At 39.1% G+C, this 10,380-nt stretch overlaps 1 pseudogene; it reads right to left on the bottom strand.

The window, feature by feature from the left end:
• Positions 1–8,509: 8,509 nt before the first annotated feature.
• LOC116626392 lies at positions 8,510–10,055 on the bottom strand (annotated as a pseudogene).
• Positions 10,056–10,380: the final 325 nt, after the last annotated feature.

Here is a 10,380-nt window from a genome sequence, read left to right as displayed (position 1 = left end):
TATATACACAATGGAATATTACTCTGCAATTAAAAAGAATGAAATCTTGCCATTTGCAACAACATGGATGGAACTAGAGTGTATTATGCTAAGTGAAATAAGTCAGAGAAAGAAAAATACCATATGATTTCACTCATGTGGAATTTAAGAAACAAAACGGATGAACATAGGGGAAGGGAAGGAAAAATAAGATAAAAACAGAGGCAAACAATAAGAGACTCTATAGAGAACAAACAGGGTTGCAGGAGGGGAGGTGGGTAGGGAGGAGGGGAGGTGGGTGTGGGGACGGGCTAGGTGGGTGATGGGCATTAAGGAGGACACTTGTTGGGATGAGCACTAGGGGTTATACGTAAGTGATGAATCACTAAAGTCTACTCCTGAAACTAATATGTTAACTAACTTCAATTTAAATAATAAAAAAAAGATTTATCACATCTTTGGTTGAGTACATTTCACACAGTCAGGTACTTAGGAATGAAGACTGTACTCAGAAATGAAAAGATCCATTGTTATTAAGCCTATGAGGGGATTAAACATACATTTTTAAAAAGTGTTATGATTTTACTGATATCATAGTTGCCACTCAAGGATTTGCTTATAATTGCAGGCTTATCTAAATCAAAGGACCTTACACCTATACAAGATGATGGGGATCAGAGGGGTAAACACACCTGTTTCTGCAACGCTTATTTGTCACTTCTATTGATCTGGTCCTGAGAGGCTTGGTTTCTATCAATAGAATATTAAACTAAAAATCCATCAACAACCCTTGCTTCCTCACCCCCTCACCCCGCAATGGACTCTGAAGTACCTTAACACATCAGAAAGGATGAATACCCACCATTCACATCGACATGGATGGAACTGGAGGGGATTATGCTAAGTGAAATAAGTCAAGCAGAGAAAGTCAATTATCATATGGTTTCACTCATATGTGGAACATAAGGAATAGTGCAGAGGACCACAGGGAAAGGAGGGAAAACAGAATGGGGAAGAAACCAGAGACGGAGACAAACCATGAGAGACTCTGGACGCCAGCAACCAAACTGAGGGTTACAGAGGGGAGGGGGTTAGGGGATGGGGTAACCGGGTGATGGGTATTAAGGAGGGCATGTGTGGTGATGAGCACTGGGTGTTATACACAGCTAACGAATTGTTGAACACTACATCAAAAACTAATTATGTACTATATGCTGGCTAATTGAACATAATAAAATTAAATAAAAATAAAATATTAAAAAAGTTAAAAAAAAGGAGAAGAAATGGAATAGATATTGGTACTTAAGGCAAAACCTTCACTGTTGAAATTATGTAAATATTTTTATAGAGATGTTTTGTCCCCTGTTTGAAAAATTACTGATCCTGGTGCCTAATTCATATTTTTGATGACGACAACTTAGAATAATGGGAAAGAATATAAGGCAGCATATGGTCGTGCTGGGTTTCATGATAAAGCCTGGAATTGTTGATAGTACACATCAGGCTCTTTATCCTATTCTATACATACCATTCTACATGAGAAATGATGTGTGCATTAATAGCAGTAATACTATGTAAATTTGAGACTCTGAGAATTGGCAGTGACTCCTCTGGACATAGGACAAGTGCCTAGAGCGGTACCTGCATTACTTATACCTAGCTGTAGCAGTCTAAGAAGAAACCTTCAAATTCACCTGGCAGGACAGTAACTGAGACAGACACGCTGTGTGTTCACCAACCAAGGTATCATCATTGGGCTTTGTGTTTTATCGGTGGATACAAGAAGAATCCCCACATTCCAGTTACAACACTGATAGCTTCAAGTCATATCTATAGGTGGCCTGATTAACTAACAACTATCTGGATACTCTGTTTATGGACTTCTGATACCCTCTGAAAAGGGTGTAGAATGGGCAGCCTAGATCTTTGTGCACCTGGAAATACCTCTAGGTTTCCAGGATGGTTTCTGAGCAGTGAGAGGCATCCATTTCCAGTTGCTCTGCCCTATTTGGGAAAAGGATCCTCCAAAAGGAAAACCGTGTGTGTGTGTGTGTTTGCACTCCTGACTTCACATACAATTACCTGAATTTAAAGGGTCCCCTTAAGTCAACCTCTGACTATGCAGCCTGAGGAGTTGTCTTTGATGTGAAATATCTGGAAGAGCAGAAAGAAACAGATGTGTGGCCCTTCCCTAGACCCCCTAGATATTTGCTAATATGCCTGAGATGACACAGAGATTACTTCCAGTGACAGCATATTTAGATCTGATTGTTAAAGCATGGGGCAATTATTTTTCTTATTTTCTGTTTCTGAATTTAAAATAATACCCTGCCTGTTTCTCCTAGAGACTTGTAAAGTGCTGCAGGCCCTCTGGTCTTTGAACACAGTACCTAAATGGTTAAATAATGTATGGTGCAATCAAGGATATTAAACACTATTACAATATTAAAAATATGTAAGAATGATACATACCAACAAAGAATGCTTTCCAAGACTTCAAAAACGTGAAGATTACCGCACAATACAAAAGTATGGTCCCAGTAGTTTTACAAAAATTACACACACACACAATATATGTAAATTTATAGAGAGTGGTCTGGACTTGACTTCTTCTGGTGCTCTGAAAGCCCTCTACTGCAATTCAGCTAGGTCCTGGAGATATCTACCCTCACACTTTCCAAGAGCCACCCCCTGAAAAAAAGGCAAGCTGGGTTGGAGCCCGTGGCAACCTGAAGGGGCCGGCTTGCCTTGGGTGGTGGAGGCCTACAGCAATATTGCTACTGGGACATTTCCCCTTGGCTGGGGTGGGGTGGGGAAGATGGGCTTGAGTTCTGGAGCCAGACAGGTATTAAACAGAGCAAGAGTAGGGAGGAAGCAAACCATCTCTAGAGGAAAGTTTTCCTAATTTAGACCTGGAGGGCTCAAGGATCAGTGATCCCACAAAGCTGACCAAAACACAGGAAAAGACAAGCCACTGCAAGGACAGCAGCAATATTCACACATCTGGGGGCTGCAGGGATGGGTTTTAGATAAGCAAGGAAAAGAGACACACTTCACAAATGGTGCTGGGTAGTTGGTTATTCACATGGGGAAAAACACAATATCTACCTCACAGCATATCTGCAGGTCAATTCCTGGTGTACCAAGACTTGAATGTGAACAGTGTAGCTATCAGAAGAATATAAAAGAGAATAGCTCCTTGACCTTGGAGTAGTGAATGCTTCCTTAAACAAGACACAACTAGACTAATCAGAAAAGAGAAGATTGATACATTTGACATTAAAATTAAGAATTTTTTTTTTTTTTAAGTAGGCTCCACGTGGGGCTTGAACTCATGACTCTGAGATCAAGATCTGAGATGAGATCAGGAGTCAAATGTTTGACTCACTGAGATATGCAGGCACCCCAAGAATTTCTATTTTAAGTGAAATCAAAAACACAAATGGGCTGTTAATTTTTGTAATATATGTAATTAAGAGTAATATCCAAAATATATAAATAACTCCTCTATATCAAAGTAACTTACTTTACAAGATTAGTCTAACATTGGCATTAAAATGAGGAAAGCAGTACAGTGAAGAAAATGTATAGGCTAATCTAACTGATAAACTATTATACAAAAGACCTAAATAAAATATTAGTAAACTAAATCAGCTATATATTAAAAAGATGATAGTTTGACCAAGTAAGGTTTATCCTATCTTAGGACTACATACTAACAGATTCCAATCACATATTAAACGAGAAAGAAAACATCATTTCACTAGATGCAGAAAATCATCAGATAAGATTCAATGCCCTTTCTTAATTTAAAAAGAAAATAGGGGCACCTGGCTGGCTTAGTCAGTAGAGCATGTGACTCTTGATCTTGAAGTTCTGAGTTTGAGGCCCACCTTGGGCCTTAAAAATAAATAAATAAATAAAAAGCTTAAAAAAAAAATAAATCTCTGGGCAAACCAGGAATAGAAAGGAACCCCTAAAACTTGACAAAGTACCAAGAGCAACCAGCATATAAGTAAAAAGAAGCATTATTCAGCATTGTAATGAAGTACCTAGCTAATGCAATAAGACAAGAAAAAATAGTATAAGAAAAGAATAGGAAAAAACATTATGTACAGAGAAGAACGTCTATGTACAAAATTCAGGAGAATCTTCAGATAAAATTTTAGAAATGAAAGAAAATTCAGTAAGGTTGCTAAGTACAAGGTAAATAAATTAAAATTCAATAGTATTCCTACATACCTACAAAAAGCAAGTAGAAACTGTGATAATAAAAAATCCTTTTTACATTAGTAAAAATGTATATATAATAACTAGAAATAAATTTAACAAAAAGCTGTACAGTTTTGCAGAAAAAAATTATAGGTCTTTACTAAAGAGTACAAAAGAAGGGCTAAATAAAGAGATAAACCATGTTTATGAATGGAATATCTCAGTATTCTAAACAATACTAATTCTCATATCAATCTATAAATTCATTGCTATTCCAATGAACATCCTAACATAGTGTCTGCTTTCATAGAAACTGGCAAATTGATCTAAAACTAAGAGTATGTTATAAATTTTCAATGTGGTTGATGAATAATCACTTTCCCCAAAATGTCCAGGTCTTAATGCCTGAAATCTGTGAATATGTACCTTGCACAGCAAAAAAACTTTGCAGATGTGATTAAGTTAAGGATCTTGAGATGGAGAAATTATCCTGGATCATCTGGGTAGGCCCAAACACAAGGATCCTTATAAGAAGGAAGTGGGAAAGTCAGAGTGAAAAAAGGCCATGTGACCACAGAAGTAGAGAGAGAGAGAGAGGTGAGAGAGAGAGAGATATGGAAAAATGTTTCTGTGCTGACCCTGAATACAGAAGGGGCCAAGGAATGCAGATGACTTCTAGAAGCTGAAAACGTCAAGGAAACGGATTTTTCCCTAGAGACTCCAGAAGGAGCTGACACCTTGATTTTATACTTCTGATTTCCAGAACTGTAAGAGAATAAATTTGGGTTGTTTTTTCCCACTAAATTTGTGGTAATTCGTTATAAGAGCAACAGGAAACTAATACAGTAAAAATAGTCTAAATAATTTTGAAGAAGAATAAGGAGGGAGATCTGTCTTTTAGGTATCAAGACTTTATATACAGCTATTAGGATTAAAACCATGTGGAACTGATACAGAGATGGACTAATATAGCAATGAAACAGAAAAGAGCTATAAACCATCCTTGAGTACTTAGTACACCTAGAGGTGGTATTACAAACCAGTGAGGAAAAGAATAGACTCTTCAGTAAATGGTGCTAGATTATGCATGAATTATATCTACATGGTGCCAAAAGGATCGATGCTGACATGTCTCCCAAAAGGAAAACTGGAAATGATTTTAAGCATTATGACATTTGTATAAATTTTACACAGACAAAATCACATTGTACAGTTAAGAGTGCATATATAAGCTGACAAGGACAACACAGGCATGGGGAGGATATACCTGAACATGAACACAGTGGCTGCATCTGGGGAATGGTGAGCCTAGGGTGTGCCTATAATGATCTATGTCTTATACATTTTTGAAACAAATGTTTTTCTGAGTATTAGGTACACAGATATTATATTTTCTATTTGAAATATTTCATAGTTTAGAACTTTGTTTTTACATACCACATCAACTATGATTGAGTTATTGTAGCAGAAATGGCCATCTATTTACCAAATACCATTCCCCCTTTGTTCTTAGTAATAGATGCCTCCCCCCCTTTTTTTAGCTAGTTGTATTGCATCTTAGAAAGAAGACCACATTTCCTCATCTCCCATATGTTCAGAGACGTGGCTGGGTGACTAAGTTCCGGGTAAGAAAATATATGTGGAAGTATGTGTGGGACTTCATGGAAGCTCTTTAACAGAAGCCAATTCAATAGAGAGGAAGCTCCTTTTAGCCCCCTGCTGCTCCCTGGCTTGCAGACACCCTGCCGGGATCCAAAGAAGACTCGGACCATGAGGTGACCTTGTTGATGGGTCATATTCTGAAGATGGAGAAACAGAAATATAGTCAAGGACTTGAGACTGGCTCCTTCTATGTGGAGCCACCATACTGGCCCTGAAGGGTCTACCTGTGTCTGGGTTTTTATATGAGAGAATAAGCTCTCATGGTTAGGCCACTATCTTTAGGTTTCTGTTACCCCCAGGGAGGGAATGCAATTCCTAACTGATAGAGCCACCATGTTCTTTGCTGTGGCCTAAGCAGACCCTTACTATGATTTTAGTGATTCAATTTACCTTTGATCTCATTAATTTTAATTGTATGTATGTAAGAATGTATGTATGTATGTATTTTTTAAGTAAAGTCTACACCCAAGGTGGGGCTTGAATTCATGACCCCAAGATCAAAAGTTTCATGTTCAACTGACTACGCTAACCAGGCACTCCATCATTAATATGAAATTTAGTTGGTGATGTTTATTCACAAGACTACAGATTGCAGACTCCATCAGCACCATGAAATAATAAAACATGCATTTGGTATTTTATCTATAGTTTTTAATTGTTAGGTAAAAAATTGTTAAGTAAAAAAATATGGAGGGGCTCCTGGGTGGCTCAGATAGTTGAGTGTCTACCTTCAGCTCAGGTCGTGATCCTGGGGTCCTGGGATCGAGCCCCTCGTCAGGCTCCTTGCTCAGTAGGGAGCCTGCTTCTCCCTCTCCCTCTGCTGTTCCCCCTGCTTGTGCTCTCTCTCTCTCTCTGTCAAATAAATAAAATTTTTTAAGAAAATGGAATATAATAACTTCTGTAGACAAAATATCCCCAAATAATGTCTCTTGCTCAAAAGATTGTTAAAAACACATACATCTATTTTGTAGCTTCTATTTTAAGGTAGAAAATTTGTCTTATCTTTACAGCTGTCACCATAATTCTTTCGAGAGAAAAAAGTATTTCTCTTGGGAAAATACATTTGTGTGTTGGGTAGAAGCTGATTCCCTAGAGCCAGCTCCAGGTTTGAAGAAGGTACAAACTACTGTGCATTAAAGCGGGGAGAATTTTGTAGGTCCAGGGTTCAGTTTTGCAGGGCATGGGGGTTTGGAGGATGGGAAGCATTCATGTGTGATAAAGGCCTCCCCAAGATCTCATATCTTCCTAACTCACAAACATTTGCTCACTCTCCTCTGTGTGTGTGTGTGTAACTCTGTAACTCTATGGTAGTATACATTCAAGGCAAATAGAGACAACATGAACAGTTGCAGAAACAAGGGAATGCAGCTGATGTCTTGCTCACATTTTGGGGTTCTTCCTGTTATCCTCTGACAGTGGGTACAGCTGGAAATCAACTACTCTAGAATGTAGTCAGAAGTTCCTCATCATGGTGGCTGTCAAGCCAACCTGCCTTGGTGCCAGAGACTGGGAAAGAATTACAGACTAATCTAGGTTTTTAATATGGAAGCCAAAATCTTAAAAAAAAACCATTTGCAAATATAATTTAACAGTACTTAAAAAAAGGTTTTATTTATTTATTTGAGAGAGAGAGAGTGAGAAAGCAGGGGGGAGGGGCAGAGGGAGAGAGAATCCCAAGCAGGCTCCCTGCTGAGTGCAGAGCCGATGCAGGACCCCATCCCACAACCCTGAGATCATGACCTGAGCCGAAATCAAGAGTCAGACACTTAACTGACTGAGCCACCCAGGCGCCCCTAATTTAACAGTACTTTTAAATAATAATACAGATCAGCTAAGTGGAGTTCATCTCAGGAAAGCAAAAATGATTCAATATTAAGAAATCTATGGATATAATTCACATATGTATTAAAGAAGAAAAAGTCATATTATCTCCATGGATGCCAAAAATTTTTACTACTTTCAGTACCCATTTATGATTTTAAAAACTATAGTAGAAGGGTTAAAATTTGCTCTTTTACATATGATTTTAAATGTGTATGTCAAACAAAGTACCAGTTAACATCATATTTGATGCTAAAGACAACAGATCAATAAAGGAAAACAAACCACAGATGAAACTGACCAGGTACTCACTCTGATTCTTCCTTTAACCCCTTTCCCTCACAAAATCTTGTATTATTTTCACTTTGTCTTCTATTTTCCTCAATCCCTGTTTATTGCTGGGATTTCCATTGCTCAGCAAACGAGAAGGTGCGTGGAAGGCAGCATGGAAAACTTACACCTGGGCTCCTTCTGTATATCTCTTTCACCTGCCCTTTTTCTATTGGGAGTATTAAGGTGATTTTTACAGGATTTGTCCCCCACTCACCTTCCTTCCTCTTATACTGTTTCTGGGGGTGGGCACTGGGGTGAATTAGAAGCATTTAGAACCCTGCTCAGTCAAGAGGATAGTGGGAATCTTCTGCCTTTCTCTTTTTTTGATGGGATTTGTTTTTTTCCTCATTAAACTTTTGTTTTAATGGGTCTCAAAATTCTGTGACAGATTTTTGGTCAAGTCGTTTCCATTAAAAAGTACTGATTTTAAAAACTAATTACTTAAAATTGCCACACACAAACACACACAAAACAAATGGTCCATAAAACATTCTTCTTTCCTTCTGAAGGTTTTACAATGCATTTATCATTAACCAGTCTTTTACTATTAAACTTAAATGGCCAATTGACAAAACAGTTCTGAGACTGTTCTTCCAGCCCTGATGAAGACTGGGGTATAATATTCACTTAGCCTTCTGAGCTTTCTGGGCACACTTGGTGACGATGTGGCCAGCTCCAGCTGCCTTCTCGTCCACTGCTTTGATGACACCCACAACAGCCATCTGTCTCATGTCACAAACAGCAAAACACCCCAGAGAAGGATAGTCAGAGAAGTTCTCAGCACACATAGGCTTGCCAAGAACCATATCAATGATGGCAGCATCATCAAATTTCAACAACTTGGGATCATCTTCCAACCTTTTCCAGAACAACAACCAATCTTCTCCTTCAGCACAGCAAACCTGCAAGCAATGTGAGCTGTGTGACAATGCAGCACAGGTGCATATCCAGCACTGATTTGGCCTGGATGGTTCAGGATAACCACCTGATCCATGAAGCCAGCTACTTCCATGGGTGGGTCACATTTGTTGTGATGTGACCCACATTGCCACAACGAACATCTTTGACAGATACGTTCTTGACATTGAAGCCCACATTGTCCCCCGGAAGAACCTCACTCAAAGTTTCATGATGCGTTTCGACAGAATTTACTTCAATTGTAACATTGACTAGAGCAAAGATGACCACCATGCCAGGTTTAAGAACACCAGTCTCGACTCGGCCCACAGGGACAGCACCAATACCACCAATTTTGTAGACATCCTGGAGACGCAGACACAAGAGCTTGTCAGTTGGACGAGCTGGTGGCAGAATGCAATCCAGAACTTCAAGCAGTGTGGTTCCACTGGCATTGCCATCTTTATGGGTGATTTTCCATCCCTTGAATGAAGGCATGTTGTCACCATTCCAAAAAGAAATTGGCACAGATGCTGCTGTTGGGCTTGTAGCCAATTTTCTTAATGTAGGTGCTGACTTCCTTAATGATTTCTTCGTATCTCTTCTGGCTGTAGGGTGGCTCAGTGGAATCCGTTTTGTTAACACCAATAATTAGTTGTTTTACACCCAGTGTGTAAGCCAGAAGGGCATGCTCACGGGTCTGCCCATTCTTGGAGATACCTGCTTCAAATTCACCAACACCAGTGGCAATAATCAGGACAGCACAGAAAGCCTGAGATGTGCCTGTAATCATGTTTTTGATAAAGTCTCTGTGTCCTGGGGCATCAATGATCGTCACATAATACTTTGCTGGTCTCAAATTTCTGCAGGGAGATATCAATGGTGATACCACGTTCACGTTCAACTTCCAGTTTATCCAAGACCCAGGTGTACTTGAAGTAGCTCTTTCCCATCCCAGCAGCCTCCTTCTCAAATTTTTCAATAGTTCTTTTGTCAATCCCACCACATTTGTAGATCAGATGACCAGTAGTGGTAGACTTCCTGAATCATCCAATGACGACAATGTTGATGTGAGTCTTTTCTTTCGCATTTTGTTTTAGGCTTAGTGGTGGTTTTCACAACACCTATGTTCTGGTGGCAAACCCACTGTGGAAAAGTTGATGTGAATTTTTAAAGATTGTGATGTGAGTGAGACAACTCCCCCTGCCCCCTGCACATACACCTTTTTTATTGCTACTGCATCATTTTTGCTGCTTTTAATCCCCCCATTTTTGTGGTCATTAATTTTGAGGAGAGATGATCTTTCTGAACTGTCTGTCTCTTTTACCCTCAAGGTCTAGAATAGATACATAAGTTAAAAAGAGAAATGGCAACTTTCATAGGAGGGTGAAGGATCCGTGGATTAAGACCCTATTCTATTTTATCTATAAAATGGGAACCCCTGGAGCCTGCAGTATCACGTTGGCTATGAGCCTG

Source organism: Phoca vitulina, unplaced genomic scaffold (genome assembly GCF_004348235.1).
Source record: "Phoca vitulina isolate PV1807 unplaced genomic scaffold, GSC_HSeal_1.0 scaffold86, whole genome shotgun sequence".
NCBI lineage: Eukaryota > Metazoa > Chordata > Mammalia > Carnivora > Phocidae > Phoca > Phoca vitulina.
Note: the sequence above shows the minus strand (reverse complement) of the source record. Positions and strands in the feature narration are given on the sequence as shown.